The sequence below is a fragment of the Heteronotia binoei genome, chromosome 16, assembly GCF_032191835.1.
Source record: "Heteronotia binoei isolate CCM8104 ecotype False Entrance Well chromosome 16, APGP_CSIRO_Hbin_v1, whole genome shotgun sequence".
NCBI classification, from domain to species: Eukaryota; Metazoa; Chordata; class Lepidosauria; order Squamata; family Gekkonidae; genus Heteronotia; species Heteronotia binoei.
Window position 1 is genome coordinate 28,613,417 of NC_083238.1, and position 27,844 is coordinate 28,641,260.

The 27,844-nt window shown below is 44.7% G+C and overlaps 1 protein-coding gene across 1 annotated transcript in view; it reads left to right on the forward strand.

Annotated features, from left to right (window-relative positions):
• Window positions 1–6,497: 6,497 nt before the first annotated feature.
• Window positions 6,498–27,844, forward strand: part of B3GALT1 (beta-1,3-galactosyltransferase 1) — a 274,615-nt gene continuing 253,268 nt past the window's right edge. The window contains exon 1 of the mRNA XM_060257346.1: window positions 6,498–6,656. The gene's annotated coding sequence lies outside the window, so the exon portion shown is untranslated. The remainder of the gene's footprint in view (window positions 6,657–27,844) is intronic.

Below are 27,844 nucleotides of genomic sequence, written 5' to 3' on the forward strand. Positions count from 1 at the left end.
CTCGCTGGCAGTTGCTCCACCCCTGGGCTTCTGCTTTCCCCTGGCTCATGCGATCAGTTCCCCACCAGTTGCTGCATGGGTGCATTTTGATCTGCGGCTCCCTCCAGTTTCCCTCGCAGCTTCCAGATATATAAAAAAACAAGAGCAGGAAGCTGCGAGGGAAATTGGAGGGAGCCATGGATCAAAATGCACCCACGCAGCAACTGGTGGAAAATTGATCGCTTGAGCTGGGGAAAGCAGAAGTCTGGGGGCAAAGCAACTCCTAGTGGGGAATCGGTATAGTGGTGTGATCTGAAGAACAAGACCCACTGGGACAAGCATCTTTTTAGTACTTTTTAGATCAAGTGGAAATATTAACTCCCCTGCTTTCTGTTCATAATATTAACAAATGTTTGCTACTGTACTACTCCAAAGGATAGGGATGAGAAGGACTTGAGACCAAGGACGTTTTCGCACTTACCTTAAGCCGGAGCAACGTCCCTCTTCACCGCGCAGTGTCTGCACGGTTTTCGCACTAATTGCTGCGGAGCACCTGGAAGAGCTGCAAAAGCCGCGGGACTTTGCGGCTCTTCCAGGTGCTCCGCAGCAATTAGTGCGAAAACCGTGCAGATGCTGCGCGGTGAAGAGGGACGTCGCTCCGGCTTAAGGTAAGTGCGAAAACGCCCCAAGAATTGAAAATGAGGGGGGGGCGGGAGGCAGAAAAAATTAGGTTGGAGGGAGAGAGAAATTGAATGAGCAAAGTATGGGAAAGAGGGAGGGGGGATTAAGGGAAAAGAAAGATTGTGTTGTCTTGCTGTAGCACCCGAACTAACGCTTTGCAAGATCCAGAACTGGCTGAGCTAAGTGCAAGACAAGCAAGAAAGGAAAGACTATTGGAGAAAATGACCTGCAGACTGTCTTGCACCAGAGCTAGCTTGGCTAATGGGTTTAGCATGATCTGTTAGGCAAGTCTGCTTCAGTCTTGGAGGAAAACAAGTCTAGCTGATAGTAGAGTGCCCTTTACCATGCTCAACCTGCAGCCAAATCTGCATTTTAAAAATAAATGGAAAGGCATTCAGCTGACTGCAGCAGAACACTGACTTAAAGGGCCCTCCAAACAAACTGACTTGCCCCCCCCCATTTTGTCCCCCCCCAGTCCTTTGTTGATGGCCTTAAAGTGGATGCCAATAAAGAAGCCTACAGAAGCTTTCACTTTGCCAATGAGAATTAGTTCAATAGTATTTATATTGTAGGTCTGGTTTCTGAAAGTAAAAAAGTTTTCACAGAGTATTGCACACCATGTAATGTGATTATTTCCTCCCAGTGGATCTTCTTTGCTTAAAAAAAAATCCCTACCTGCATCTGTGTCTTCATAGAGTTGGAAGTCCAACCCCCTGCACAATGCAGGAAATTCACATATACCTCCCCTAAGTTCCCAGGACTCCTGTCAGGTGGCCATCTAGCCTTTGTTTAAAAACCTCCAAGGAAGGAGAGCCCACCATCTCCCGAGGAAACCTGTTCCACTGAGGAACCGTTCTAACAGTCAGGAAGTTCTTCCTAATGTTGAGCCGGAAACTCTTTTGATTTAATTTCAACCCATTGGTTCTGGTCCTACCTTCTGGGGCCACAGAAAACAATTCCACACCATCCTCTATATGACAGTCCTTCAGGTACTTGAAGATGGTGATCATCTCACCTCTCAGCCACCTCCTTTCGAGGCTAAACATCCCCAGCTCCTTCAATCTTTCTTCATAGGACTTGGTCCCCAGACCCCTCACCATCTTTGTTGTCCCCCTCTCTGGACCCATTCCAGCTTATCTATATCCTTCTTAAAACGTGGTGCCCAAAACTGAACACAATACTCCAGGTGAGTTCTTACCAGAGCAGAATAAAGCGATACCGTCACTTCATGTGATCTGGACACTATACTTCTATTAACACTGTCCAAAATTGCATTTGCCTTTTTAGCCACCACATCACACTGTTGACTCATGTTCTTCATCTATGGGTGTTTGGCTACTAGAGCAGAGGTCCATCAGTGGCTATTAGCCATAGCGTATTCTTGGAATTCTCTGGGGCAGTGATGCTCTGTATTCTTGGTGCTGCGGGGGGGGGGGGCACAGTGGGAGGGCTTGTAGTTCTTTTTCCCACTGATGGATCTCCTGATGGTACCTGGGGGTTTTTGGCCACTGTGTGACACAGAGTGTTGGACGGGATGGGCCATTGGCCTGATCCAACATGGCTTCTCTTATGATCTTATGTTCTTAGGGTTAAAGGGTGATCCTAATCTAATGCAATCCTAAAAATACTACAGTGGATTTATAAGGGTATAACTCTGCTAGGGATGTGCCTCTTGCTCTTTATCTTTCGTTGGCAGCTACTTGACATTCTGCTAGTCATTGCTTAATATCACTGTTAGGGATACATTTATGTTACCTAAACCTAGTGCTTTTTTGTTGCTGGAGCATGGTGAGTGTGCCCCAATATTCTGCTGGAAAAGTGCAAGTGATAACTGTTGTGTGCCTTCTAGGAAATTGGCACCACTCCAGATTAATGGTGTTGAGATAGCAGTAACAGCTGTAGTAACTGATTATGAAACTCGGTATACCTTCTCCTGTGTTCAGCATTCATCTTCAGCATCCTATGACATGCCACCTCTCTCTCCTTGCTTGGCATTTGTATCTCCTCATGGTTGTCCTCCACTGTTCTTTTCCTGCCTTTGTTGGTTGCATCAGTGAAGAACAGTGTGTGATTTTTTTTTAAAAAAAAAACAACCCCTGTATGATGATTGTAATGTGGCAATAGTATCACAGAAGAGTAAGTTGGATCCAGCTAGCTTTTTTGGACACTTGACTCCCCTCTCCTATATGTCTTTAGTGAGACTATGCAGATTCCACAATCCATGGTGAGAAAAACTGTTGTCAGGTTTCAGCCAATTTATGGCAGGAAAGGAAAGGTCCCCTGTGCAAGCACCAGTCGTTTCTGACTCTGGGGTGACGTTGCTTTCACAATGTTTTCATGGCAGACTTTTAATGGGGTGGTTTGCCATTGCCTTCCCCAGTCATTTACACTCCCCCCCCCCGCAAGCTGGGTACTCATTTTACCTGCCTCGGAAGGATGGAAGACTAAGTCAACCTGAGCCGGCTACCTGAAACCAGCTTCCGCTGGGATCGAACTTAGGTCATGAGCTTAGGACTGCAGTACTGCAGCTTTAACACTGCACCACGGGACTCCTAAATTTTAAAGGTAGTCCCCTGTACAAGCACCAGTCATTTCTGACTCTGGAGTGACGTTGCTTTCACAATGTTTTCACGGCAGACTTTTTACGGGGTGGTTTGCCATTGCCTTCCCCAGTCATCTGCACTTTCCCCCCAGCAAGCTGGGTACTCATTTTACCTGCCTTGGAAGGATGGAAGGCTGAGTCAACCTGGAGACGGCTACCTGAACCCAGCTTCCACCAGGATCGAACTCAGGTCATGAGCAGAGCTTAGGACTGCAGTACTGCAGCTTTACCACTCTGCACCACAGGGCTCTTAACTTATGGCAACCCTAGAGCATTTTCAAGCAAAGAGATGTTCAGAGATGGTTTGTCACTGCCTGCCTCTGAACAGCAGCCCTGGACTTCCTTGGTGCTTAGTTTCTGAGATCTGATAAGACATATAGCCTTTTCATGGTCAAAAGAGACTTCCTTTTTCACCTACAGAAAAGCTGGTTGGATCTGGTGATATTTATGTCTTGTCCGATGCCCTGCTTGTTGCACCCAAATTGTCTCATTTGTCTCTGATACACAGATGACTGGTGCTAACACTCAGGAAATCCTGTATTTTGTTGGCCTTTCTCATCAGCGAAGAGTTAATTTTGACATCCATCACTGTTAAAAAAAAAAACCCCAAAAAACAAACCACACATTTCAGGACATGAATATGTAACATCTGTGCAGGATCTTTCCACCTGCTGTGCTTAATTTCAAAATGAGTGTTGTCATTAGTGCAAAATGATTTGCTCTTTCGGAAAAGTACAGTCAAAACAAAGGGTTTCAGACTGGTTCCCTGATATCAGGGCTCAATCAAAAGTTGTGGCTGTTGCCTCCAGCTGAAGAGCACACACCTGCTCAGGATCTCTCCTCTCCAGCTTCCTTCCAGATGTTAAAAGCTGGCTGACCAACAGTAGGCATGCTATGGCCCTCTTGGGAATTAGAATCTCCCTTTGTATCCTTATCCTTTTCCAGTACATTTCCCTCAAAGCAAGTGAACTAAAACCAGTAAGTAGCAGGTGGACTCCATTGCCAAAAAGCAGATATACTTCTCTCCTCTGGTTCCTTTGCTGTCTGAAGTTTTTTGTGGGGGGTGACAGATGGCTTCTTCAAACTAATCGGCGATAACATCGGGGTTTTTTGGTGTAGTACATGTATTTCTAGGCAAATCATGAACTGTTTTCATTTAATATTCTCACTGTGAAAAGCTGGGCACTTTAATGGAATGTGGCGTGCTCTAAGGAAATGTGTCACAGTCCCCAAATTACATTAAAGAAGTGATTAATCACAGTGCTCTGTGAGGAGTAATGCAAAAAAGACAACAGTCACTTGCTGGTTTGGAATCAGGAGTTGTGAGCTCTGTGAAATGTTTGTGGTGACATGGGCCACAAGGGTGGGGGGGAGAGATGTCTTTCTTTCTGAAACACAATTAGCAGGAAGAGATTTAAGACTCTGACCCTGCAGTTTGTTTGTGCTATGTGTTGAGAGTAACTCATGTGCTACTCTGCACTTCTCAGTAGAAGTCAGTGTTCCAGAATTAGAACTGGAGTGCTGGGGGGAGTGAATGAAGTGTGCCTCAAAAGGGGCACAGACTTGTCAGGGGCAGGGGGTCCTCTTTTCCCACGCCTCTCCCTCTGGTGCCAGTAAGCTGGCCAGCAGGGGACCAACTGGCAGCGAAAGGAGGCTTCTACTATAGAGTATTTGCTCAACTACCAGAGCATCCCTGTGTCACAGCGATATGATGATGTCACTTCTGATGTGTACTGGAAGTGATGTCATTGTGCTTCCAGACACATCAATCTAGCTCTGTCTTTGCTCTTGAAAGTCCCACCTCCATCCCCCTCTAGTTGCCTGGGAATACCTTAGAGGGCACTTTTCAGCGTAGCCCACTGAGATTGTTCTTAATGTATTATCTGAAATAAGTTATTATTTTACATACCATACCAAACCTTTAATGGCATAATAGATTCAGATAAAAATACACAGAATATAAAAATTTAAACATTGGAGATAAAATCAAAATAAAACCGAGCTTACAGATACATTCAAACATGCTCAGAATTAAATTTAAGGATGTCAGCCAGAAATTTTGCCACAGCCTCACTAACCACCCCCTCAGTATCACTCAATAAATAATAACAGGGTGGCAGAATAGACAAATCTGGAGAAAAAGAAAGCTTGCCAAATAAATCTTTACGGAGGTTATGGTAAAAAGAACAATCAAGCAATATATGCTGGATTGAGTCAGGGGTATTCGCTCCACAGGAGCAAAGTCTGTCGGCTAAAGGGACTCGCTGATATCTCCCTTGTAAAACTTTGGAGGGAAACGCGTTTAGTCTGGCCAACATAAATGCCCTGCGATGACTTGGAGTGGTTAGGTCTGATAGATAATTGGGCATTTTGCCACAAAAAGCATAAAGACCTAAGGAAGCTGGAGAGCAAGTATAAGGGAGAGTTGGCCGTAATTTCGTTTCCTCCAATTCCCACAGTCTCAGTTTAATACATCTGAAGATATATGACTCTTCAGAGGTAGAAAAATCATCTACCTCTAACCCCAATTGATTGAGTTTAGACAGAAGCACTGCTGTCCAGGACGAAATATATGGGTCTCTTTTCATACAATCAAGAAGGCTGTTGGGATCTGTTCTAAAATGAATTTTGAGCCAGAATTTAAACACTGCAATCCAGGCTTTTGTCTCCACCAAAGACTGACCCACTTCAGAGCAGAGAGCAAAGTAGGACACACATTTTGGCAAACCAAGAATTTGTCTAAAGAATGAGGCTTGAATGCCCTCCACTTTCCTGGTAAAAGCTGAGATCCATATAGGGATACCATAGAGGATTTGGGCAAGCGTTTTGGCTTTGAATACTTTAATAGCTGCTGGAACTAATTGGTTGCCCCTTGCAAAGAAAAACTGTTTAATTTGAGCAGCTGAACACTTAGCCAAGTTGATGGTGTTGTTACGATGTGAAACCCAGCTTAACTTGTGGTTAAAAGTGATCCCCAAGTATTTAAAATTTTTTGTTTGCTCGATTGTTGAATTGCCAATAAACCATCTCTGTGGGCCCCAGCAATTTGAAAAGACAACTACTTTAGATTTGGTATAATTGATAGTAAGTGAATTACAATTACAGTAGTCATAAAAGGCGTTCAAATACCTTTGCAGGCCCACTCTTGTACAAGAGAGGATGGTAGTGTCATCGGCATAAAGTATTATTTTACATATAAATTGTAGTTCTCATTTTTATTTTCCAATACAGGTCCATCAACATGCCGCCAAATCCTCTTTAATACTGAGTAAGACAGACAGAGTGGAGAATGGCAGAGAATGAAGAACTGTTGTCAGTATGGGTGTGACGATGGCGAAGCAATACACAAGATTTGCAAATCGTAAAACAGAAACGGAGCTTTTTGAAAATTTCGGTAAGTTGTTTTGAATTTTTTTTTTTAATATCTAATTTGTCCAACAACAAGGTAACATACTTTAGGTGTCACCAATATTATATTTTATATTTATCAACATAAGCAACAAGATGAACATTTAGTCATTATATGCACAGCTATATTCCACGTATAGTTTCTTGTGTATTTTCAATACTTCATTTTGGCTTTTTTTGGTGTGTTAATTACCTCTTGACAAATTCTCCTGATCTCTTAAACCTGGTGTGTAGCAATACTGCTGCTTCCTAGACTTGAAATAGAATTGTGAATATTTATCCACAAAGTTATGGCAGATGCTTCAGAAATCAGCAGTGTATAGAGAGCGGGGAGGGCAAAGCCTCTAGATCTCCAATTCACTGATTCACATTGACCAAACAAGCTTGCACCTGTCCAGCTTTTGACTTTTTATGGCAGTGACTTGCAGAGTCACATATGAAGTCTGTTTGCCTAACCAGTGCATCAGTATTCATGGTTATTAATTAGGGCTACCAGCAACCTCTGAGAGAAGCTGAGGGTGGGGCATAGCATGCTGACCAATGCTCAAACATCATCTCTGGCAAAAGAAAAAAGAAAAGAAAAAGGAAGTGATGTATTAGACACTCTAGAGTTTACAAAATCTCGATGGCTTTACTGTAGATTTTTTAATAAATTCTAAGCACCCACTATGTGAACTTTACTTTCACACCACACCCCATTTCATCCCACTAGCACCTGAGGCAGTGAGATGCTGGAAGGTCATCTACTGTAGCAAGAGGCCTGGCACCCTGATATTAATAAACTGTCCACTAAATACTGCATGCTAATCTGTAGAATACATCCGCCAGTGTTCCATATACTTAAAAATGCACTGTTTTCTATTGATAATGTTAGGTGTTTCTATTGATGATGTGTGGGGGGGGGGTTTCTATTGATAAAGTTGCGAAGAGGGCCCCAAGCCAATTTTTTTCCCAGTTGGGTCCCAAATTACTTCTCTGCAACCCTGCCAGGATTGTGCGTATGAAGGAATCAAAGAAAACAGGACAAATGGTGACCTTTGGGGGTGGAGAAATACTTCATATGTGTGTTTAGGAATGATTTGGAATTGCGCCATGAGGAAGGAGCTTCCACTTTGCTGCAGGAAACTGTGAACCGTTTTTGAGAGCTAATAGCAGCTACTAAACACTGTTCAGATGTCTGAGAAGGATTAGTTTTTCACAAGGCAATGCAGGACTTTGCTTTTCAGACTTGCCCCTGGGTGGTTTTCTGTTGAATGCTTTCTCATGTGGGTCATTGCTAGAAGAATGGGGGGAGGGGAGCAGAACCCTTCTGAAATCAGATCCTTAGCTGTGCTAGAAAAAGCCAGTGCATTGTAAAGGACAGCAGAATTCCACACTTCTAAGTTCTTAGAAGCCTGTAACCCTGCTTAGAATTAATCTGTACATCAACTGCTCTTTCAAGGACTGGACCTAAGAAACTCAAGCCATAGACCGGGTTCTGGACAGTAAAGGAGCCATTGGGTATCTTCTCAACTTCAGCACTGTCTTAGAAATTTATTTTCTTTCATCAGGGATATGCCTTTAGTGTAAGTAACAAGAGATTAGTCTGAAAAAATGAAGTTAAATGTCCAGAGGCATTGTTTCAGCTGGAAATGAGGAAGGACAGTGAAGTTAGGGCAAGGGAATGGAAGGTTAGGAGACGAAGGACTCTGAAGGCGAAGAAAGAGCTGTAGTTCCATGTAAGTGTCGTGGCATGCATGAACTTTACATAAATAGAGTTATCAACCTCCAGATGGGATCAGGAGATTGCCCGTTATTCGGGGCTTTTTTTGTAGCAGGAACTCCTTTGCATATTAGGCCACACACACCCTAATATAGGCAATCCTCCTGAAACTTACAATAGACCCTGTACTAAGAGCCCTGTGAGCTCTTGGGGAATTGGCTATGTCAAGGGTGTGTGGCTTAATATGCAAAGGAGTTCCTGCTACAAAAAAGCCCTGCTGCTATTAGTTTATCTCCTTGGAGAAAATGTCAGCTTTGGAGTGTGGACTCTATGGCATTACACCCTGCTGAGGTCCTTCCCCAAACTTCACCCTCCCCAAGTTCTACCCCAAAAATCTCCAGGTATTTCCCAACCCAGATATAAAGGAGATGATTTGAGTTGTTTAGAGTGCATGAGACCTTCAGTACAGGTGGAGGAGCAGACATTGCGGATAGGAGTGTAATGTGAATTAAGGGTGGAAAGACATGCTTAGTTGTACCCAACAACTGGCAACCTTCCACTCATTTGCCTCCTACTTAGAATTCAGAAGTAGGCCTCGGCAAGGATGCCTGCAGAGTACGAAAAGCGGAAGTCATCGCTCAGTTAGGAAAGTCAGAAATCATCAGCAACAAACTGCACGGAGCTGCGGCTGATCCCATTTACCATCTGGCATGATATTACTTATTATTTCCTCTGGGAATGTGCTAAAGATGAAAAGAGAAGTGAACATTTGCAAAGTGTACAGAATAATCATTCGAAGTTGCATCCTTGTTGATAATATCAATGAGATATATAATTGAGATATGAGCAGGGTGGGGCAGTGAAATGCTAAATATCGCAGAATGCTGGTGTGCTACTTTCAAGACTCAGCACTGAACAGACAAATGTAATCCTATTAGGGACATCAGAACAGGAAGAAAACTCCAACTGTTTTATTTAAAAGCCCCCTCAGACAAATCAAAAGTAATCAAAGCCGAAAAATCCCAGGCTTTTCAACAATTGCAACACAACTGTGCATCAGATTTTCTAGGGTAATCTCCCAAAAATGTTAATCCAATAATCTTCCAAAGGAGATTCTCCATATGCATAGCTATACCAAATACATCTACAGGCTGCATGGAATTAATTTTAACCAAAAGAAAAATTCATTTACTAAAAGGGATTAAAGGAAATGATTCTTAAATTATTTCAAAACAAGAACTTAGTGAGGGAGGGGGCAGAACAGGTTCTTTCTCGCCCTTATTCCCCCCCCTCAAAACTGTCAGGTTAAATCCAGTATGAAAATTTTGCAAATCTAATTAAAATTTGCATATGGCTTTTAGATGAAACAGTTGTATTAAAGTTAACTACCATTGAGCAATGTGAGTATATATTTGCCATAGTTTTGCCCAGGGGTTTTTTTGAGCAGGAATGCACAGGAACGCAGTTCCAGCTAGCTGGGTGTCGCCTGATATGCAAATGAGTTCCTGCTGGGCTTTTTCTACATAAAAAAGCCTTGGTGTTGTCTGGGCATTTCTCCTGGTGTACCATCAATGTGTACTTAGCAGTTGTGCCTTTAAAAACCAGTGTTTTCCCACCAGCAACTTTATTTCATTTTATTATTATTTCCAATTCTATCCTTATCAACTTCGCTGCCTTCCACAGCTGTGATAAGAAAACATAGCACACCTGCCAGAACCTGAATTCTGAGCATGCTATTGGTCCAGAGCTCTGTGATAGGCACAAGCAGACTTGTCTGTTCAGTCTCTCCCAGGCCCAGCTCCATAAACAGTTCTAGCCTGGTAAGTATACATAGATTGAGACCCCAGCTATTAGCATCTAGCCAGTGTGGTGTGATGGTTAAAATGTCAGAGTAGAATCTAGGAGTTCCAGTTCCCATGCTGCCATGGAAGCTTGCTGAGAGGCCTTGGGCCAATTGTACACTCAGCCTAATTTACCTCACAGTAGAACAAAGTTTGAGCCCGGTGGCACCTTTAAGACCAACAGAGTTTCATTCAAGTTTTATTTATTTGCTTTATGTGCAAGAAAACTTCTTCAGAATAAAACTTTCTTGGTCTTAAAGGTGCCACCGGGCTCAAACTTTGTTCTGCTGCTTCAGACCAACACAGCTGCTCACCTGGATCTTACCTCACAGTGTGTTTGTGAAAAGAAAAGGGAATGATCCATAAACCGCTTTGGGAGAAAGGCATTGTGGGAGAAAGGCAGGGTATAAATGAAGTAAATGAAGTAGAGATGTGAAGGCCTGGCAGCAGAATATGGACTATTTTAGTCCTTTAAATCATTTATTAGCCACCTTTCTACCCTACAAGAATGCAAGGCAGCCTACAACATAAACAACAATAAAATACATAAAATATGTGAGTCCACTCATTTAAAATCAATATTTTAAAATTGCCAGTAGGCAAAAGAACTAAAATTAATTGAATGCCATCATGGGTAAAATTATCTTTAGCTGCCTCCTGAATTTTGGGAGGATGGGGGTGGTCCCCCCTGCCCTCAAGGATATCCTCACCACACACAATTTTTTCCAACTGGATAACTGGGAAATCTGGAGAAGCACTGAAAAAAATACCTTAGAGGTGACATTTTACTCATTCAATATATGTAGCACAACTATTTTATATGAGACGATCTACAGCATCAAATAATTCCTGTGTCTACCATAAATACACACAACACATTTTCAAGTTATATGTTTATGAAAGGAAATAACTTATCAATAATTAATGTGCTATAATGTATTTGATTATATTACATTGCTGAAGAGTTCAGTGCTATAAAGTTTACTTCACCATCCAAGTATGCTGCTTGTCATGTCATGGAAATGTATAGAAACAAACTGAAAATAAACACAGAAACATTAAAGAATTTTAACAAAGTTTTAAATGTGGTTTTCCCCCTAAGTGACTACAATAAACGTATCTACTGAATACAAACTATAGAAAAATATTCATGTAGTAATCAGCACCTTGAATAGGCTTCCCAAATCCCCCGCCTGGGCGCCTCCTCCCCCCGCTTGCCAAAAATCTGGAAAGCGGGGGGGGGGGCAATAGCGGCCCTTCCCAACCAGCCCCGATCCCAGCAGCTTCTCCTCACCCCTTCCCTTCCCACTGTGTGTGGGCAAACAACAGCTCTACGATCTCCAAAATCAAATATTAAACTATGATCAGTCACAAAAGCTGTCTCTTTTCCCTTCAGCCATACAATCTAAGCCCGCTCTTGAATATGGCACCTAACCCCGGGCACGCGGGAAAACCGCAGCATCAAAATAATCGCGACCGATAGCTAGCTGCCTTCTTTTCTTGCATTGGTTCTGCTCTCTCCTGGCCTATGGCATCTCTCTACACCTACAGTCCAAAACTCCTGCCACTCAGCCGAGGAAGACACCTCTGTTCATTCAGTGCCACAGCCGGAGGACCCACACCATATGCTGTGTTTCTTCCCCCAATTTCCCCAGTTGGCACAAGTGCTCAGTTCTGTGATTGGCGGGGGCTTCAAAAAGCGGGCTCTGCTGGGCTTGCTCCTTCTTACCAGGAAACCAGCCGGGTTGGGAAGAACTGGTGTAGCTGAGATAAGTGCTGAAGGGGGGGAGGGGCTCTCGCTGGAGCTGTCAGTCAAGATGAGGGGGTGGGTGGCGGGGGGGGGGGCTCTAGCTAGTGCTGCCGGCTGAAGAGAAGTCCCATGGGTAAGATGAGTGCAGTTGGTGTGGGTGCGGGCTGGAAGGCCCTCCCCTGCCTGCAAGGAAGAGCTCCCATAGCTGAGACAAGGGGAGTGGGGAGGTGGGGAACCGGGAGGTGGGCAGGCAGACTCTTGTCGATGCCATCAGCTGGGAAGAGCTCAGGACTCGCTCTCCTGCTGCACTAACAGGGCGGGCTTCCCTTTGCTATCAGGGGAAGATATGCTAAGGCATGGTGCGGTTCTTTTGCTGGCAGGCAGCTTAGTTCGGGAACTGGAAGGGGAGCTGAACCTGCGACCATGCTCTGTGGAATGTGTGCATGCCTGCACTTTGCATCGGAGGCCCTGGCCGAAGCTGCACTTTAGTTCTGGGGAGAGGATACTGGCATGGGTCCACCTACCGCAGCTGGCCCCTCCATTCGCCCAGAAAACTGTCTGTTGCTTGCCTGTGTGGGAGGAGAAAGCAAGAGGAGGCAGCTGGTGCCGGTGACTGAGCCTGCAATAGTTTAACCAAGTTGCTGGAGAGGGAGCAAAGGCAGCTCTAGGGCATGGCCCGGGAGATGGAAGAGCGGGGGGGGGGGGGAGGAACAGCCTGTGAAGAGTGGTGCAACTCTTGTCCCTGTTGCCCCAACATACTCAGGAAACCAGCAGTTAGGAAAGCCAGGCATCGGTCTTCTCTTAAATAAAACTTCGTTGATCTTAAAGCTGATGCTGGACTTTGTTCTCGTCAGTTTGCTACTTGACAGTATTTCTCTCTCCTCGAGCGAAAGTTGGAGCGGGGGAGGGAATGCCTGGGTGTCCCTTTCACAAAATGCAAACTGTATGTTGTAATGGATGGGAAGGGACAAGCTTTTATCATTGTAATTTGTTTAATGAGGGTGTCGGTAAGGCGATATCGGGATGGAATATCGTTTGTTAAAAGCATGGGGTAGCTGCAAGTATCGAGGTGCTGGGCTGGAACCTAATGAATCTCCAAGAAAATGATGGCGCTCTACTTGCCAAGCCAGGCACCAGATCTCCCATGCTTCCAAAAAATCACAGCAATTTGTCTTGTCTGCTATTTGATGGTATTTCTCTCTCCACCCTGATTACAGGCGTTGGAGTGGGAAAAGAAATGCCAGGGTGACCCTTTTCACAAATGCAAGCTGTATTTCATACTGGGGTGGGAAGGAACAAGCTATGAATTATGCATGGTGTGTGATAGGGATGCCAGCCTCCAGGTGGGGCATTGGGCATCCCTCAGAATTACAGCTCATCTCCAGATTCCCCTGGGGAAAACTGATGCTTGGATCCCACTGAGGTTCCTGTCTTCCTTAGACTCCATCCTTAAATCTCCAGGAGTTTCTCAGCTTGGATCTGACAACCTCCCCCCGCCTTCCCCTCCTAGTGTTCAGGGAGGACCTGGCAACCCTATGTGTGAGCTGAGTGGAATGAGTCTCCTGGTGTTCTCTATTGCTGCTTTAAATCAAACTTCGTTTTGCTTGGATTATTTTCTGCTTAAAATTGAACTGCTTAAAAACCTAGAGGGCTTTGTTCAGGTTCTTTATTCATTTATTTTGGGTACAAGTTAGCATATATTTTGCTATTGGTCTGTATACCCCCTCCCCCAATCACCAGCAGAATACAGCATTCTTGGTGCTTTAGACAAAGTTTTCTTGTGGTCATGCATGATTTTGGAAGTTTGTCATTGTACAGGAGTTGTTTTGTTGTAAAAAGAAGATGTGGTTTTTTGGTGCAGTGTGCTGGAAGTGACATCATTAGAAGTGGACTTGGGAAGTGACATCACTTGACCTTTGACCTGGGAGTGCCATCACAGGATGTGACATCACAAAAGTGATGTCACATCCTTGCTCCTGGCTCCACCCCCAAAGTCTCCTGACTCCACCCCCAAAGTCCCCAGATATTTCCTGAGTGAGACTTGGCAACCCTAACCTTGAATCAACAAAAAATGTTATGCTGTTATCAATCTAAGAAGTTTCTTGAACCTCTGGTTGTAGCAGGTTACCAGATTAGTGCCAACATCAGTAGATTACTGTATATATCTTTGGAGATGTCTTTCAGTGATATTTTATAGATATTCTACTTTGGGTTTTTACCCAATTGCTCTTTAATGACCTAAAATTCTTGAACATGCCAAAGAAGTCTGCAGTTCTGAAATGAGTGGAATAGAATCTGGACACCTCGTCACAGCAGTATTTACCACCTATAGCAGGGGTGTAAAACTCATTTTTTTTAATGAGGGCTGGATCTGATATAATTGAGACCTTGTCTCAAAACATGTAAGACCAGATTTTTTTCGGGAGCGGGGGGAGAGGAGGTTTTCTTCCTGCTTTTGCAGCAGAGGCTGCAAAAGCTGGAGGGAAACCAAGCCAGGCCAGTTGGAAAGGCACACGGGGGTGGGGGAAATCTTTGTCCTGTTTTTGCAGTCTCAAAACACATTGAAAACACATCAGCCAGTATCATAATGCCCCTGTATAACTCTATGATGTGGTCTCATTTGGAATACTGTGTACATTTCTTCTTATTGCACCTCAAAAAAGAAATAGCATTGAAAAAAAGCAGAAAAAGGCAACTAAAACAATTAAGAGAATGGAACCACCTTCCCTATGAAGAGGGTTAGGGCTCTTTAGCTTGGAGAAACAATGACTGAGGGGTGACATGATAGAGGTTTACAAAATTATATGTGGGATAGAGAAGGCACAGAAAGAAGGCACCTTCTCATAGTACAAATAGTTGGGGGCACTCCATGAAACTAATGAGCAGTAGACTTAGAACAGATAAACGGAAGTACTTCTTCACTCAAAGAGTGAATGCACTGCTGCAAGAAGTGGTGGCAGCTACAGGCACAGACAGATTCAAGAGGGGATTGGATAAACATATGGAGATCCATCAGAGGCTATTAGTCACAAAGTACAGATGGAACACTACGTATGGGGGAGTGATGCTCTCTTGGTGTTTTGGGGGGCAATCTACCTTGCAGGGTGGTTTTTGAGGCTAAAATGAAGGAGAATAAGATGCTGAATATTTGAGGGACAGAAAACAATGTAAAATAAGATTTAAATCTGGAAGGAGGAAGTGACTTCACAGAAAGGACCAGGGAAGAAAGCATGTATTTCTAAGGGAGAAAGGTAATATAGGTTGGTGTGTTTAAATCCGAACTTTGAAAGAAGTTACTTTAAAGGAAAAGGTGGGTTTGATGGAGTGCCCAGAAAGTGACCTCACAGGTGGGGGTAGGGTTTGATGCAGTGTGCTGGAAGTGACATCATCTGAAGGGGTGGAGCTGGGGAAGTGACATCACTTGACCTTTGACCAGGAAGTGACATCACAGGATATGACATCACAAAAACTCTCCTGGCTCCACCCCCAAAGTCCCCAGATATTTCTTGAGTCGGACTTGGCAACCCTAAGCGGATCCCCCGGTTTGGAGGCCCTCCTCCCACTTCAGGGTCGTCAGAAAACGGGGGGAGGGGAGGGAAGTGTCTTTTATTCCCTAGGGAGATTTATTCTCATAGAAAATCATGGAGAATTGATCTGCGGGTATCTGGGGCTCTGGGGGGGGCTGTTTTTTGGGGTAGAGGCACCAAATTTTCAGTATAGCATCTAGTGCCTCTCCCCAAAATACCTCCCAAGTTTCAAAAAGATTGGACCAGGGGGTCCAATTCTATGAGCCCCAAAAGAAGGTGCCCCTATCCTTCATTATTTCCTATGGAAGGAAGGCATTGAAAAGGTGTGCAGTAGCTTTAAATGTGATGGCCAGAACTCCCTTTGGAGTTCAGTTATGCTTGTCACAGCCTTGATCTTGGCTCCACCCCTAATGTCTCCTGACTCCACCCCAAAGTCTCCTGGCTCCACCCCAAAGTCCCCAGATATTTCTTGAATTGGGCTTGGCAACCCTACTCCCAGATAGCCCAGGAGGTGTGGGCAGGAGACCTTCCTCATGTTTCTGCAGTCACGGGGAGGATCTTCTTTGTGCCTTTGCAGTTGTGGCTGCAGAATCCCGAGGAAAGCCCAGCCAACCCGCACGTCTCAGACAATCAGAGAGGCATGACAGGAGGGAGGTCAGTTGCTTATGGGACAGATCCAAGACCTGCAGGGGCCGAATCCGTCCCGCAGACTGCCAGTTCAACACCCCTGCCCTAGATTTTTGTTTGTCATGTCATGGCTGTAAGAGACTTTCCCCGCTACTACTGTTTCTGTCCAAGTAATATACTTCCTCTTGTTCAGCACAGAATTTATTTTTGACTTTATTTTTTTCCTGTGTCTCAGATGGCAAAAATTATTATCAGTGTGCTGAGTTAGTACAGGGTATGTGCAACAATTTGCAACCGTCTTTCAAGTACCGGGTATATTTGTAAATTTGTTTGTCGGTAACCAAGACATTATATTTTTCAATCCCATAAATATGCCAAGTAGCATAATTTTTTTCGTAGTGAATTTTGCAATATTGTTATAACCCTGCTCCTTCTCAGAACAGTTTTAAGGAAATAAAACAGAGATATTAAAGTTTTACATTCGCCAGAGAAAAACTGGAATGGCATCCCACCCTATCCATCCCACCTAAGTGCAAGGATATATAGATGTCCAACTGAGTTAAGATTGGTGATCATCCCCACTTCACCATGAAACTCACTGGATGACTTTGGGCCAGTCAACTCTCACAGCCTGATCTCTCTCTTAGCATTATTGTAAGAATATGGTGGGGAAGAGAAAATGATGTACACTGCCCCCAACACCCTGAAGAAAAGGTGGGATAAAAATGTTTGAAAGAGAGAAATCTTCTAACAGAACCAAAGTCAGAACACACCTGTCTCGCAAAAAAAAAAAATGCCAAGTTGTTTTGACATTTAGCAAATGTCAACAATTACATTTAAAGGGCCTTACTGTAAGAAATTAAATTCCAGTGATTACCATCATCTAATTCCATAATTGGAGGAAGTTTTGCTGCTAGGCAACCCGACCTGTCTGCCTTGGACAGCACTTCTGTTGCAAATGGGAGAGAATTTCCAATTCCTCACACCCTCAGGAGTAGAAAAAGGGAAGGGATAACCAAACAATGAGGAAGGAATTCCACTGGCAGCAGGTGTTAGGGAAAGGCCTGCAGGCCTATGTTCAGGTCTCAGGTGCATCAGAGTGAGGATCATAGGTTCAAAAGGGACAGTGTCCCAGCAAGGATCTGCTGCTGAGGGAGAAATGGTGATGCTGTTTTCATTCTTTGACTGGATAAGGCTAGCCAATGGTTTAGGAATATAGTTCTTGTTTAGGATGTCAGAGGTCCTGGGTTCAAATACCAAACAAGCCTTCCATAGCTAGATAGAGAGAGTTGACTTTTTTCTGGAAGGTTGTGGAGGGCACTTATTTTACATTTAACTCTTGATTTCTCTAATTAAAATATCTCAGGTGCCAAAGAGTACTACTATGATAATGATGTCATAATTCATAGGCATGATCCCATCAAATACCTCCATCTCTGTGCTACAGGCTGCAGAATCCATGGAAAGTCCTTATATCAAGGCTATACGTGTGCTGTTGTGTCTGTAGCAGGTATCATGAAGAAAAGGTGAAGAATAAGGGTTGAGATGGTACTGGGTCAAACAGTAGCCATGGCTTTAGCATATAAAGCTCCCCAAAATTTGGGGAAGCCCAAAGACTCCTGAGTACTGCTGGCTGCTCATCTTGCTGATTGTTTGGGATAGGGTTGCCAGTGCCCAGTCCAGATGGGGGATCCCCAGGTTTTGGGAGCTTCTCTCCACTATGGACCAGCTGACTGGTTGGGGAAACCTTGCCTCTAAACAGGGATGTTGCATGCAGATGCTCTTGTTTTTGGGCAAACCTCTATGGTTTGAGGTGAATTTACCACAGGGTTTCACCAAAAAACCAGAGTGTTGCCCCCTGTGTCACTGATGCGGTGATATCGCTTCCGGGTGACATCAATGCATTGCATGTCATCCTCACCCATCCCTGGAACACCTCCCAAATCCCGCTGCCAGAATGATGAGTTGGCCTGGCAACCCTAGCTTGGGATCTGTGGGAGGACAAAGGGACTTGAGATATCAATTGAAGTGGACCTTTTGGTTATCTGACACAACCAACCATAGGGTGCATAGGATTGCCAACTCTGGCTTGGGAAACATCTGGAGCTTCTTGGGTGGTACCTGGGAGGGTGGAATTTGGGGAGGGAGGTAGCCCAGGAGGGACGTGATGCCATAGAATCTGCCCTTTGAAGCTGCAGTTTTCTCCAGCAGAGGGAACTGTTCTCTGTAGGCTAGATATCAATTGTAATCCTGGGAGAACTCCAGGTCCCACTTGGAGGTAGGCAACCACATGCATGACCCACATCCCCTTTCTAATCAACCATGGATTTTGTAGTTTTCACATAGTATTATTTGATATTACAAAGGTAACACAGACAGTCTGATCTTCCTCATTCAATTAGACTGTATGTGTTTCATTTGCATATACCTCCACCATGGGCTTTGTAGTCTTAAAGCAAAAGGCAGCTTTAAGTTACTTCAGAGCTTGATTTGTCCTCATTCAATCAATTGGAGTTAGGTTGAAGGATTATAAAATATTTAGAAATAAAGTACTGGAAGAAGTATATTTGATTTGTTCCACAGATGCTATATTGCTTCATTCTTAGAGATTGAATTATTCGGTCTAGTTATTTATGCTTTAAATTAATATTGTCTTGTTGCAAAATAATAGAGCTGGTGGACTATAGCAAAAACAGAAATCTTCTCCGCCATTCGACCGAATTCTTTATGTTCTGTGTGGAGACTATTGGTTTCTGAAATACTCCAGTGCACTGCAAGGGCATTTCACAGCATAAATTATTTAAAAGTGCACTTTTAGAAATGAGAGGTTGTGTTTTCAATAGAATCCTTTGACAATGAGTCATTAGATGAGATGCAGGAAAGGCTGGCCCATTAAGGTAAGATGGCCCTCTTCACCACTGGGTTTAGGAGTCTACCCCTAATTCTGTCCATACTTTAGGGAGCACAACCAGGCAGCTTCCCACTCCCAGTCTCCAACACCCATCGATGCCTAAATGAGCAATGGGAGAAAGAAGAAAGAAGGGAGTGATTCCATGCAATGCTGCTGCATCACTTTTTGGTGACTACCCAGAAGTGACATCATCACTTTGTATAGTTTTGCCATAGAGATTAGAGAAACTCCTAGAGATATATACAGTGTGGTAACTTGGGTTGTGTGTGGAGGGGGGGAGATATTTGTGCAGTTGGGTATATTAAACCCCCCAAATATTGGAATTTTATGCTATTCCCAAATCCTGATACCGATATGGGGGGTGGTGGGGGGTGGGCTCCCTCTGGGAATCCTACCCCCCCAGGGAAAGTGCATGCGCAATACATAGCCTCTCCTCTCCCGGTGTAGTGAACGCCGCGTGGTCACTGTCTGGCTATGCCTGGCAGATGGTCACTGCAATGGCCTCTCCTGCATTACTGCATCCGTAGCAACACCTTCTCGCTGGTCCCCCCCGTTTTCACAGAGTTTGCTACGTCATGGTGCGACCGAAGTGTCCGGCGGTATAACCGGATGGGCAGGCTGGGCCCACCAACCTCGTCAGCCTAAGAGAAGGAAAACTCTAACATCAAACCCGGGCAGATAGAGCTCGTTAATGTAACACCTACCACCTGGAGGACTCACTGCCGGCGTCCCGGCTTACTGGGCCATGGCAGATGACCCCCAGGTGAAAGGGTGGAGCCAGTACCGCGCACACTGCGCTTCACCTAAAAAATTCCTCTGCGCAGGCCTGAAGGGCATATCCACACACACAACTCACAACGCATCAAGTCCTGCAGCGATAGGCAAGGGGCGAAACGGCAGGTGGAAGGTGCCACTGGAAGCCGCAGTCCCGATCCTGCATGTAGGCGGTTCAGGATATTGGTCGCCTGATGCTAACCCGGAGACGAAAGCATCTTTCGGCAGCACCCTGAACGACCAAGCAGCCTTATCTAGGGACAGCACTGCTTGCTCCACACGGAGAGGGGCCTAGAAAAGGTGGCCTAAACAAAGCTCGTCTCCCCCACCCCAGTTGGCTAGCCGCGGTCAACGGGCATCCTTACTTGCGGTCGAAAAATAACAACAAAGAAAAGGCATGCACCTGCCTCACAAAGTGTGCAAAGACTAAAGCTTGCGTGTTGGAACATCAGAACCATGCTTGACACAGTAGGCAGTGGTCGCCCTGAACGACGCTCTGCTCTAGTTGCCCACGAACTTCTCAGGTTGAATATCGACATAGCAGCTCTCAGTGAGGTCCGTTTCCCTGAGGAAGGTAGTCTTCAAGAACACGGTGCTGGCTATACCCTCTACTGGTCGGGTAAGTCAAAGGCTGAGAGCCGCCTTTCTGGCGTTGGCTTCATGGTCAGGAACTCCATTGCCTCCAAACTCGAAAACCTTCCAACAGGTCACTCAGATCGCATCATGTCCATGCGCCTCCCACTTCAAAACAAGCAGCATGCAACACTCTTCAGTGTGTATGCCCCAACCCTTCAAGCAGATCCTGCAGAAAAGAACAAGTTCTATGCTGATCTACGCAACCTCGTACGGAAAACCCCTACAGAGGACAAGGTGATCATCCTTGGCGACTTCAATGCCAGAGTAGGTAAAGACTCGGAAGCCTGGAAAGGAGTACTTGGCAAACACGGCATTGGCAACTGCAATGACAACGGGCGCCTCCTGCTAGAATTCTGCATGGAGCACCAGCTCACCATCACCAACACTATCTTCCAGCAAAAGAACAGTCTGAAGACAACCTGGATGCACCCACGGTCCAAGCATTGGCACCTTATTGACTACATTCTGGTGCGCCAGAGAGACCTTCGAGATGTCTTACACACCCGAGTAATGCCCAGCGCAGAATGTCATACGGATCATCGTCTTGTACGCTGCAATCTCCGTCTTCACTTTAAACCCACACCCAGGAGAGGAGGTATCCCTCGGAGGAAGTTTCAGGTTGGCAGCCTCCAGTCAGCCGAAGTTAAAGCTGCCTTCCAGGCAAAACTCCAGTCAAGAATTGAGGACCTCAGTTGCCCCACAGACCCTTCTCCAGAAGCACTCTGGGAACACCTAAAAACTACCGTCCTGCAGATCTCTGAAGAAGTCCTCGGGTTCTCCACAAGGAAGAACAAGGACTGGTTTGATGAGAACAATCAAGAGATCCAAGAATTACTGGCAAAAAAGAGATCTGCCTACCAAGCACATCTTGCTCAGCCCTCCTGTCCTGGGAAAAAAGCAACCTTTCGCGCTGCATGTAGCAACCTCCAGCGCAAGCTTCGAGACATTCAGAACGAGTGGTGGACCAAGCTTGCAGAGAGAACCCAGCTGTGTGCAGACACTGGTGATTTAAGAGGGTTCTACGAAGCCCTGAAGGCAGTATATGGTCCATCATATCAGGCTCAGAGTCCCTTGCATAGTGCAGACGGCCAAGTGCTCCTCACAGACAAGGCATCCATACTGAACCGGTGGTCAGAGTATTTTCAGGTTCTCTTCAGTGCCAACCGCGTAGTTCAAGATTCAGCAATCCACCTCACCCCACTTCAACCGGTGAAAACAGAGTTGGATGAGATCCCCACCCTAGAAGAGACTGTTAAAGCCATCAAGCAACTGAAAAGTGGCAAGGCAGCAGGAGTTGATGGAATTCCACCAGAGATCTGGAAGCATGGGGGCACAGTACTACATAGCTCACTTCACAAAGTACTTGTCACCTGCTGGGAACAAGGCAAATTACCACAGGACTTTCGCGATGCAATCATCATCACCCTATACAAGAACAAAGGGGAAAAGTCAGACTGCTCCAACTACCGGGGGATAACCCTGCTCTCCATCGCAGGCAAAATCCTTGCCAGAATACTCCTGAACAGACTGGTGCCCACCATTGCAGAAGAACTCCTCCCAGAGAGCCAGTGCGGCTTCAGAGCTAACAGGAGCACCACCGACATGGTATTTGTTCTCAGGCAGCTCCAAGAGAAATGCAGGGAACAGAACAAGGGTCTGTATGTGACTTTTGTCGACCTTACCAAAGCTTTCGATACCGTTAGCAGGAAAGGCCTGTGGCAAATCTTGGAACGTTTAGGATGTCCCCCAAGGTTCCTCAGCATGATCATCCAGCTACACGAAGACCAGCGAGGCCAAGTCAGACACTGCAACGACCTCTCGGAGCCCTTCCCAATAGGCACAGGTGTAAAGCAAGGCTGCGTTCTCGCGCCAACTCTCTTTACGATCTTCTTTAGCATGATGCTTCAAAGAGCCGCAGTAGATCTAGATGAGGACGATGGTGTCTACATCCGCTATCGCACCGATGGCAGCCTGTTCAACCTGAGGCGACTAAAGGCACACTCCAAGACAATGGAAAAACTCATCCGAGAGCTACTGTTTGCTGATGATGCTGCACTCGTCTCCCACTCAGTATCAGCTCTGCAGCATATGACGTCCTGCTTTGCAGAGGCTGCCAAGCTATTCGGCCTAGAAGTTAGTCTGAAGAAGACAGAAGTTCTCCACCAGCCTGCACCCCAGGAAGATTATCACCCTCCCTGCATCACTGTGGGTGAATCAGTTCTGAAGACAGTCCAGCAGTTCAGCTACCTGGGGTGCATCATCTCCTCAGATGCCAAGATCGACAAGGAGATTGACAACAGGCTGGCAAAGGCAAACCGTGCATTTGGCCGACTGCACAAAAGAGTGTGGAGCAACAAGCATCTGAAAAAAGGCACAAAGATCAATGTTTACAAAGCGGTTGTGATGACAACCCTCATCTATGGCTCCGAATCGTGGGTTTTATACCGTCATCACCTGCGACTCCTTGAGCGCTTTCATCAGCGCTGCCTTCGCACCATCCTCAACATCCACTGGAGTGACTTTGTGACCAACACTGAAGTCCTCAAGCGGGCAGAGGTTACCAGCATCGAGGCACTGCTGTTGAAGACGCAGCTGCGCTGGGCAGGGCATATTTCTAGGATGGAAAACCACCGCCTTCCCAAGATTGCCCTGTATGGCGAACTCTCCACCGGCCATCGAAATAGAGGGGCACCAAAGAAGAGGTACAAGGACTCCTTGAAGAAATCCCTTAGCACCTGTCACATCAACCATCACCAGTGGTCTGACCTAGCCTCAGATCGCAAAGCATGGAGGCACACCATCCACCAGGCTGTCTCTTCCTTTGAGAACACGCGCATAGCTGGTCTTGAGGACAAAAGGAGATTGAGGAAGAATCGCACTGCTACAGGACCAACCCTAAATCAGACTTTTCCCTGCAGCCGCTGTGGCCGGACCTGCCTGTCCCACATTGGTCTTGTCAGCCACCAGCGAGCCTGCAGCAAACGTGGACTATTGCACCCTTCTTAAATCTTCGTTCGCGAAGCCAAGCCGAGAGAGAGAGATACCGATATGTTATTTGAATTCAGGATTTTTCAGAAATCCTGAAATTTTTGGCTCCATTATACTCTATGGCCCCATAGGGCATAATAGGGAATTGATCCGGGGTATCTGGGACTCTGGGAGGGCTGGAGTAACTCCTTATACAATTGTTCTGTTAGGCATTGGGGTATACTTGTTAGATTGTTCAATTAAGGCCAGGTTTAAATCCAAAACAGAGTTCATGCCCTTCTAAACCCATTGACTTAAATGATGTTAGAAGGATATAACTCTTCTTAGGATGGCCCAGGTAGAATGATGTTTCTCTTCTAATGTTTATATATGGCCACCACCACCCCACACAAACAAAAAAAAAACCCTTTTCTTAAAATGAATGTGGAGAAGTGTGGTAGATACAACAGAACAGACACTTAAATGAAAGCAGTAACCTTAAAATTGTTGTGTTTTTCAGAATTAGAAATGCCTAAGTGTTGGGCAGAGTGGTGGTGGAGCTACTTACCTTGATATCAAAACTTAAATATAAGAAGGTGAAATACTACAGGTGAATAGTCAGCAAAGTGCACCAAGTTGTATGTTGGAATAACAAAAATTCATTTTTAAAAAACAATTCTCATAGATCCAGAATGGAGTTTATTAAGTAATAAAGATGCCCAGAGTATGGACTATTGTCCAGAGTCAATTCAAAGGTACCAACTCCTTTGATTATAAATTGTTTGAGGTCTTTTATAATTTCGTAACCATTTCTGAATTCCCTCTACCACTCCACCGCAGAAAACAAAAAAAGGAAACCCAAGGGCCTTTAACTCTTGGGCCTTTCTCCTTATTTCCCTCAAAAATGTTTTGTTAGCTGACATAACACTGGAAAGTCAGCTTAATGTAATCTCAGGCAAAACCATTGCCATTACTGATTACATATTAGTTGCGTAATAGGCTTCTCCCCCCCCCCCACCATCACCACAGAGGTCTTTCATTTTAGTCCTAAATCAGCATAAGAGGCCAGAAAGGTGCCTTGAATCACAGCCAAAAGTTCAAGTGTATTTAACTGTGGGTGGGATGGGAAGGATCACAATACTAGAAGCAATTAAATAACCCGGAGCTGCAGATATGATTATAATGTCCTAATAATGGAATTTTAAGCAGTATCAGATCCAAAGAGCTGACCCATTTACTTATCATGTAGCTGTTGTTAGATTTGAAAGGGAGGACTAGAAATGGCTGTAGACTGCAGTCCTATGAACTACACAGAGGCACTTACTTTTGAGTAAATATGCATAGGATCATACGCTCAAGCATCCTTCCAGGCAAGGTAAGGATCTGAAAAAGCTGGAACAAAACTAGAAATATACCATCAGACAAGCTTTCTGGATATCATATCAAGAGACAGAACAGGGCCATAACTAGCCTAGGTGGGACTTCCCTGTTCCCAGGTGGCGTTTCAAAGAAAGGAATGGAAAATCAATATTTCATTATGACCAACAGAAAATTGTATAAATATTTGATAATACGTAAGCTATTGGAGGGGGGCGGTATATCTACAGAAGGATATGTGTGTTTTAAATAGATCAACATATATGTAATCCTGTCGCCAAGCCCAAGTTATGTTTGTATTCCTTCTGCATGTGAATGGCTATTGTGTGCATTAAATAAGAAGTGAGTTTTGAAGGGCAGAGGTGTTCTCCTCATTATAATGAGCACCTTCCCTAAATAAATAATCCTAAACATCCCGAAATGCTCCCAGGCATAATAGATAAAGGATTATTGTTTTTGGGATCCCCCTAAGTGTGGTAGAGGAACTAGAGATCAAATTGCCAACATTTGATGGATTATGAAGAAAGCACGGGAGTATCAGAAAAACGTCTATTTCTGCTTCATTGACTATGTTAAAACCTTTGATTGTGCGGATCACAACAAACTGTGGCAAGTCCTTAAAGAGATGGGAGTACCAGACCACCTCACATGTCTCCTGAGAAACCTGTATAAGGGTCAAGAAGCAACTGTCAGAACGGGATATGGAACAACTGATTGGTTTAGAATAGGAAAAGGAATTCGACAAGGATGTAAATTGTCACTCTGCTTATTTAATTTATGCAGAGTACATCATGCAGAATATTGACCTGGAAGAAACACAAGCCGGAATTAAGATTGCCGGGAAAAACATCAACAACCTTAGATATGCAGATGATACTACTCTAATGGCAGGAAATGAAGAGGACCTAAAGAACCTCTTGTTGAGGATGAAAGAGGAGAGCACAAAAGTAGGCTTGAAACTCAACATCAAAAAAACAGATCATGGCATCTGGCCCCATCAAACCTTGGCAAATAGAAGGGGAAGACATGGAAGTAGGGACAGACTTCACATTTCTGGGATCCAAGATCACTGCAGATGGTGACTGTAGCCATGAAATTAAAAGACGTTTGCTCCTTGGGAGGACAGCTATGGCGAACCTGGGCAGTATAATAAAAAGTAGAGACATCACCCTGCCAACAAAAGTCCGTATAGTTAAAGTGATGGTATTCCCAGTAGTAATGTATGGCTGTGAGAGCTGGACCATAAGGAAGGCTGAGTGCAGAAGAATAGATGCTTTTGAGATGTGGTGCTGGAGAAGACTCTTGAGAGTCCCTTGGACTGCAAGAAGATCAAATCAGTCAGTCCTAAGGGAAATCAACCCAGACTGTTCCCTGGAAGGTCAGATGCTGAAGCTGAAACTCAAATACTTTGGCCACCAAATGAGAAGGGAGCACTCACTGGAGAAGATCCTGATGCTGGGAAAGACAGAAGGCAAAAGTAGAAGGGGACAGCAAAAGATGAGATGGCTGGACAGCATTACTGGTGTAACAAACACGAATTTGAGCAGATTTCGGAGGATGGCGGAAGACAGGAGGGCCTGGCGTGACTTTGTCCATGGGGTCGCAAAGAGTCGGACTTGACTGTGCGACTGAATAACAACAAAGTGTGGTTATGCTCTTGAAAAATCTGTCTAGAGGAATTTTGGGTGGTTAGTCCTTGATGCATTAAGTGGTTGGAATGTGAGCACTAACAATTTGTGGAGTACCAGTTAGGGTTGCCAAGTCACGTGATGTCACCTGCAAGTGATGTCATCACGACGGCAACATCGTGCACTGGCCACTCTAGACATTTCTGAGAAAACTCTATGGCTTTCCTGGATGCTCTAGCAATTTTCCCGGATGCTCTACCATAGAGTTTTCCCCTCCCAAATTGTTAGAGCATCTGGAAAAACCATAGAGTTTTCCTAGAAACGCCTAGAGCGGCCGGTGCGATAACATCACTTACAGGTGACGTCATTATGCCGACGACATCGGCGGAGGTTCCCCCCACCGGCCCAATGTACCAGTTGCTACTGATGGGAGGGCAGAAATGTTCCTAAATATTTCATAAAACAAGCTGTAAATCTTTACACAGAAGCTGTCATGTCACAAAATATACAAGTCTGCTTTTTTAAAGTCTTAGATGAGATTAATCAGTGTTCCAGGAAGAACTGCACACCCACTGGCCTAAGGGGAAAGCTTATAAAAACTGAGAGATAATCACAGTTAACTAGATAACCAAACAACAGAAAATAGTCTAGAAATATTTTAGGAAAAGGAAAGGAAAGGTCCCCTGTGCAAGCACCAGTCAACTCTGGGGTGACGCTTTCACATTTTCACAGCAGAGTTTTTATGGGGTGGTTTGCTGTTGCCTTCCCAGTCATCTACACTTTCCCCTTAACATGCTGGGCACTCATTTTACCGACCTCAGAAGGATGGAAGGCTGAGTCAACCTCGAGCTGGCTACCTGAACCCAGCTTCTGCTGGGATCGAACTCAGGTCGTGAGCAGAGAGTTTGACTGCAGTATACAGCTTTACCACTTTGCGCCACGGGGCTCTTAGCAGAAGTACTGTAGAAGTATTTAAAATCAGAAAGTGTCATGGTCCCATTCATTAGAAAAGATCTCTACTTGTGATTTAAAGATGTCACAATGAACATCAATAGAAGTTCAGTGTTAAAATCTTAAACAGATTAAACTTTGGCATACTTCTGTTTTAATTTTATTTTTTATGTATAACTGTCGTTAAATAATGCTTGCCTTTGATTAAACTGTGATGGTATGAAAACAGAGCCTTAATCAGTCTTAGGCAGATGAAAATATAAACACAGAGGACAAAACAGAAAGTGAAACTTTCTATTATTGTGAAAAATAACATGTTTTTAAGTGACATGATTTCTCCAACAAAAGACCCTCTGATTTGCATTAATCACATACAGCCACAAGAGGTATAAATTTATTTTTTTTCTCCTTTAGTGTTTAGAACTTTATTGAATTTTGTTTGACACCACAGATGACAGTAAAAGTGATTAATTGCCGCTCATA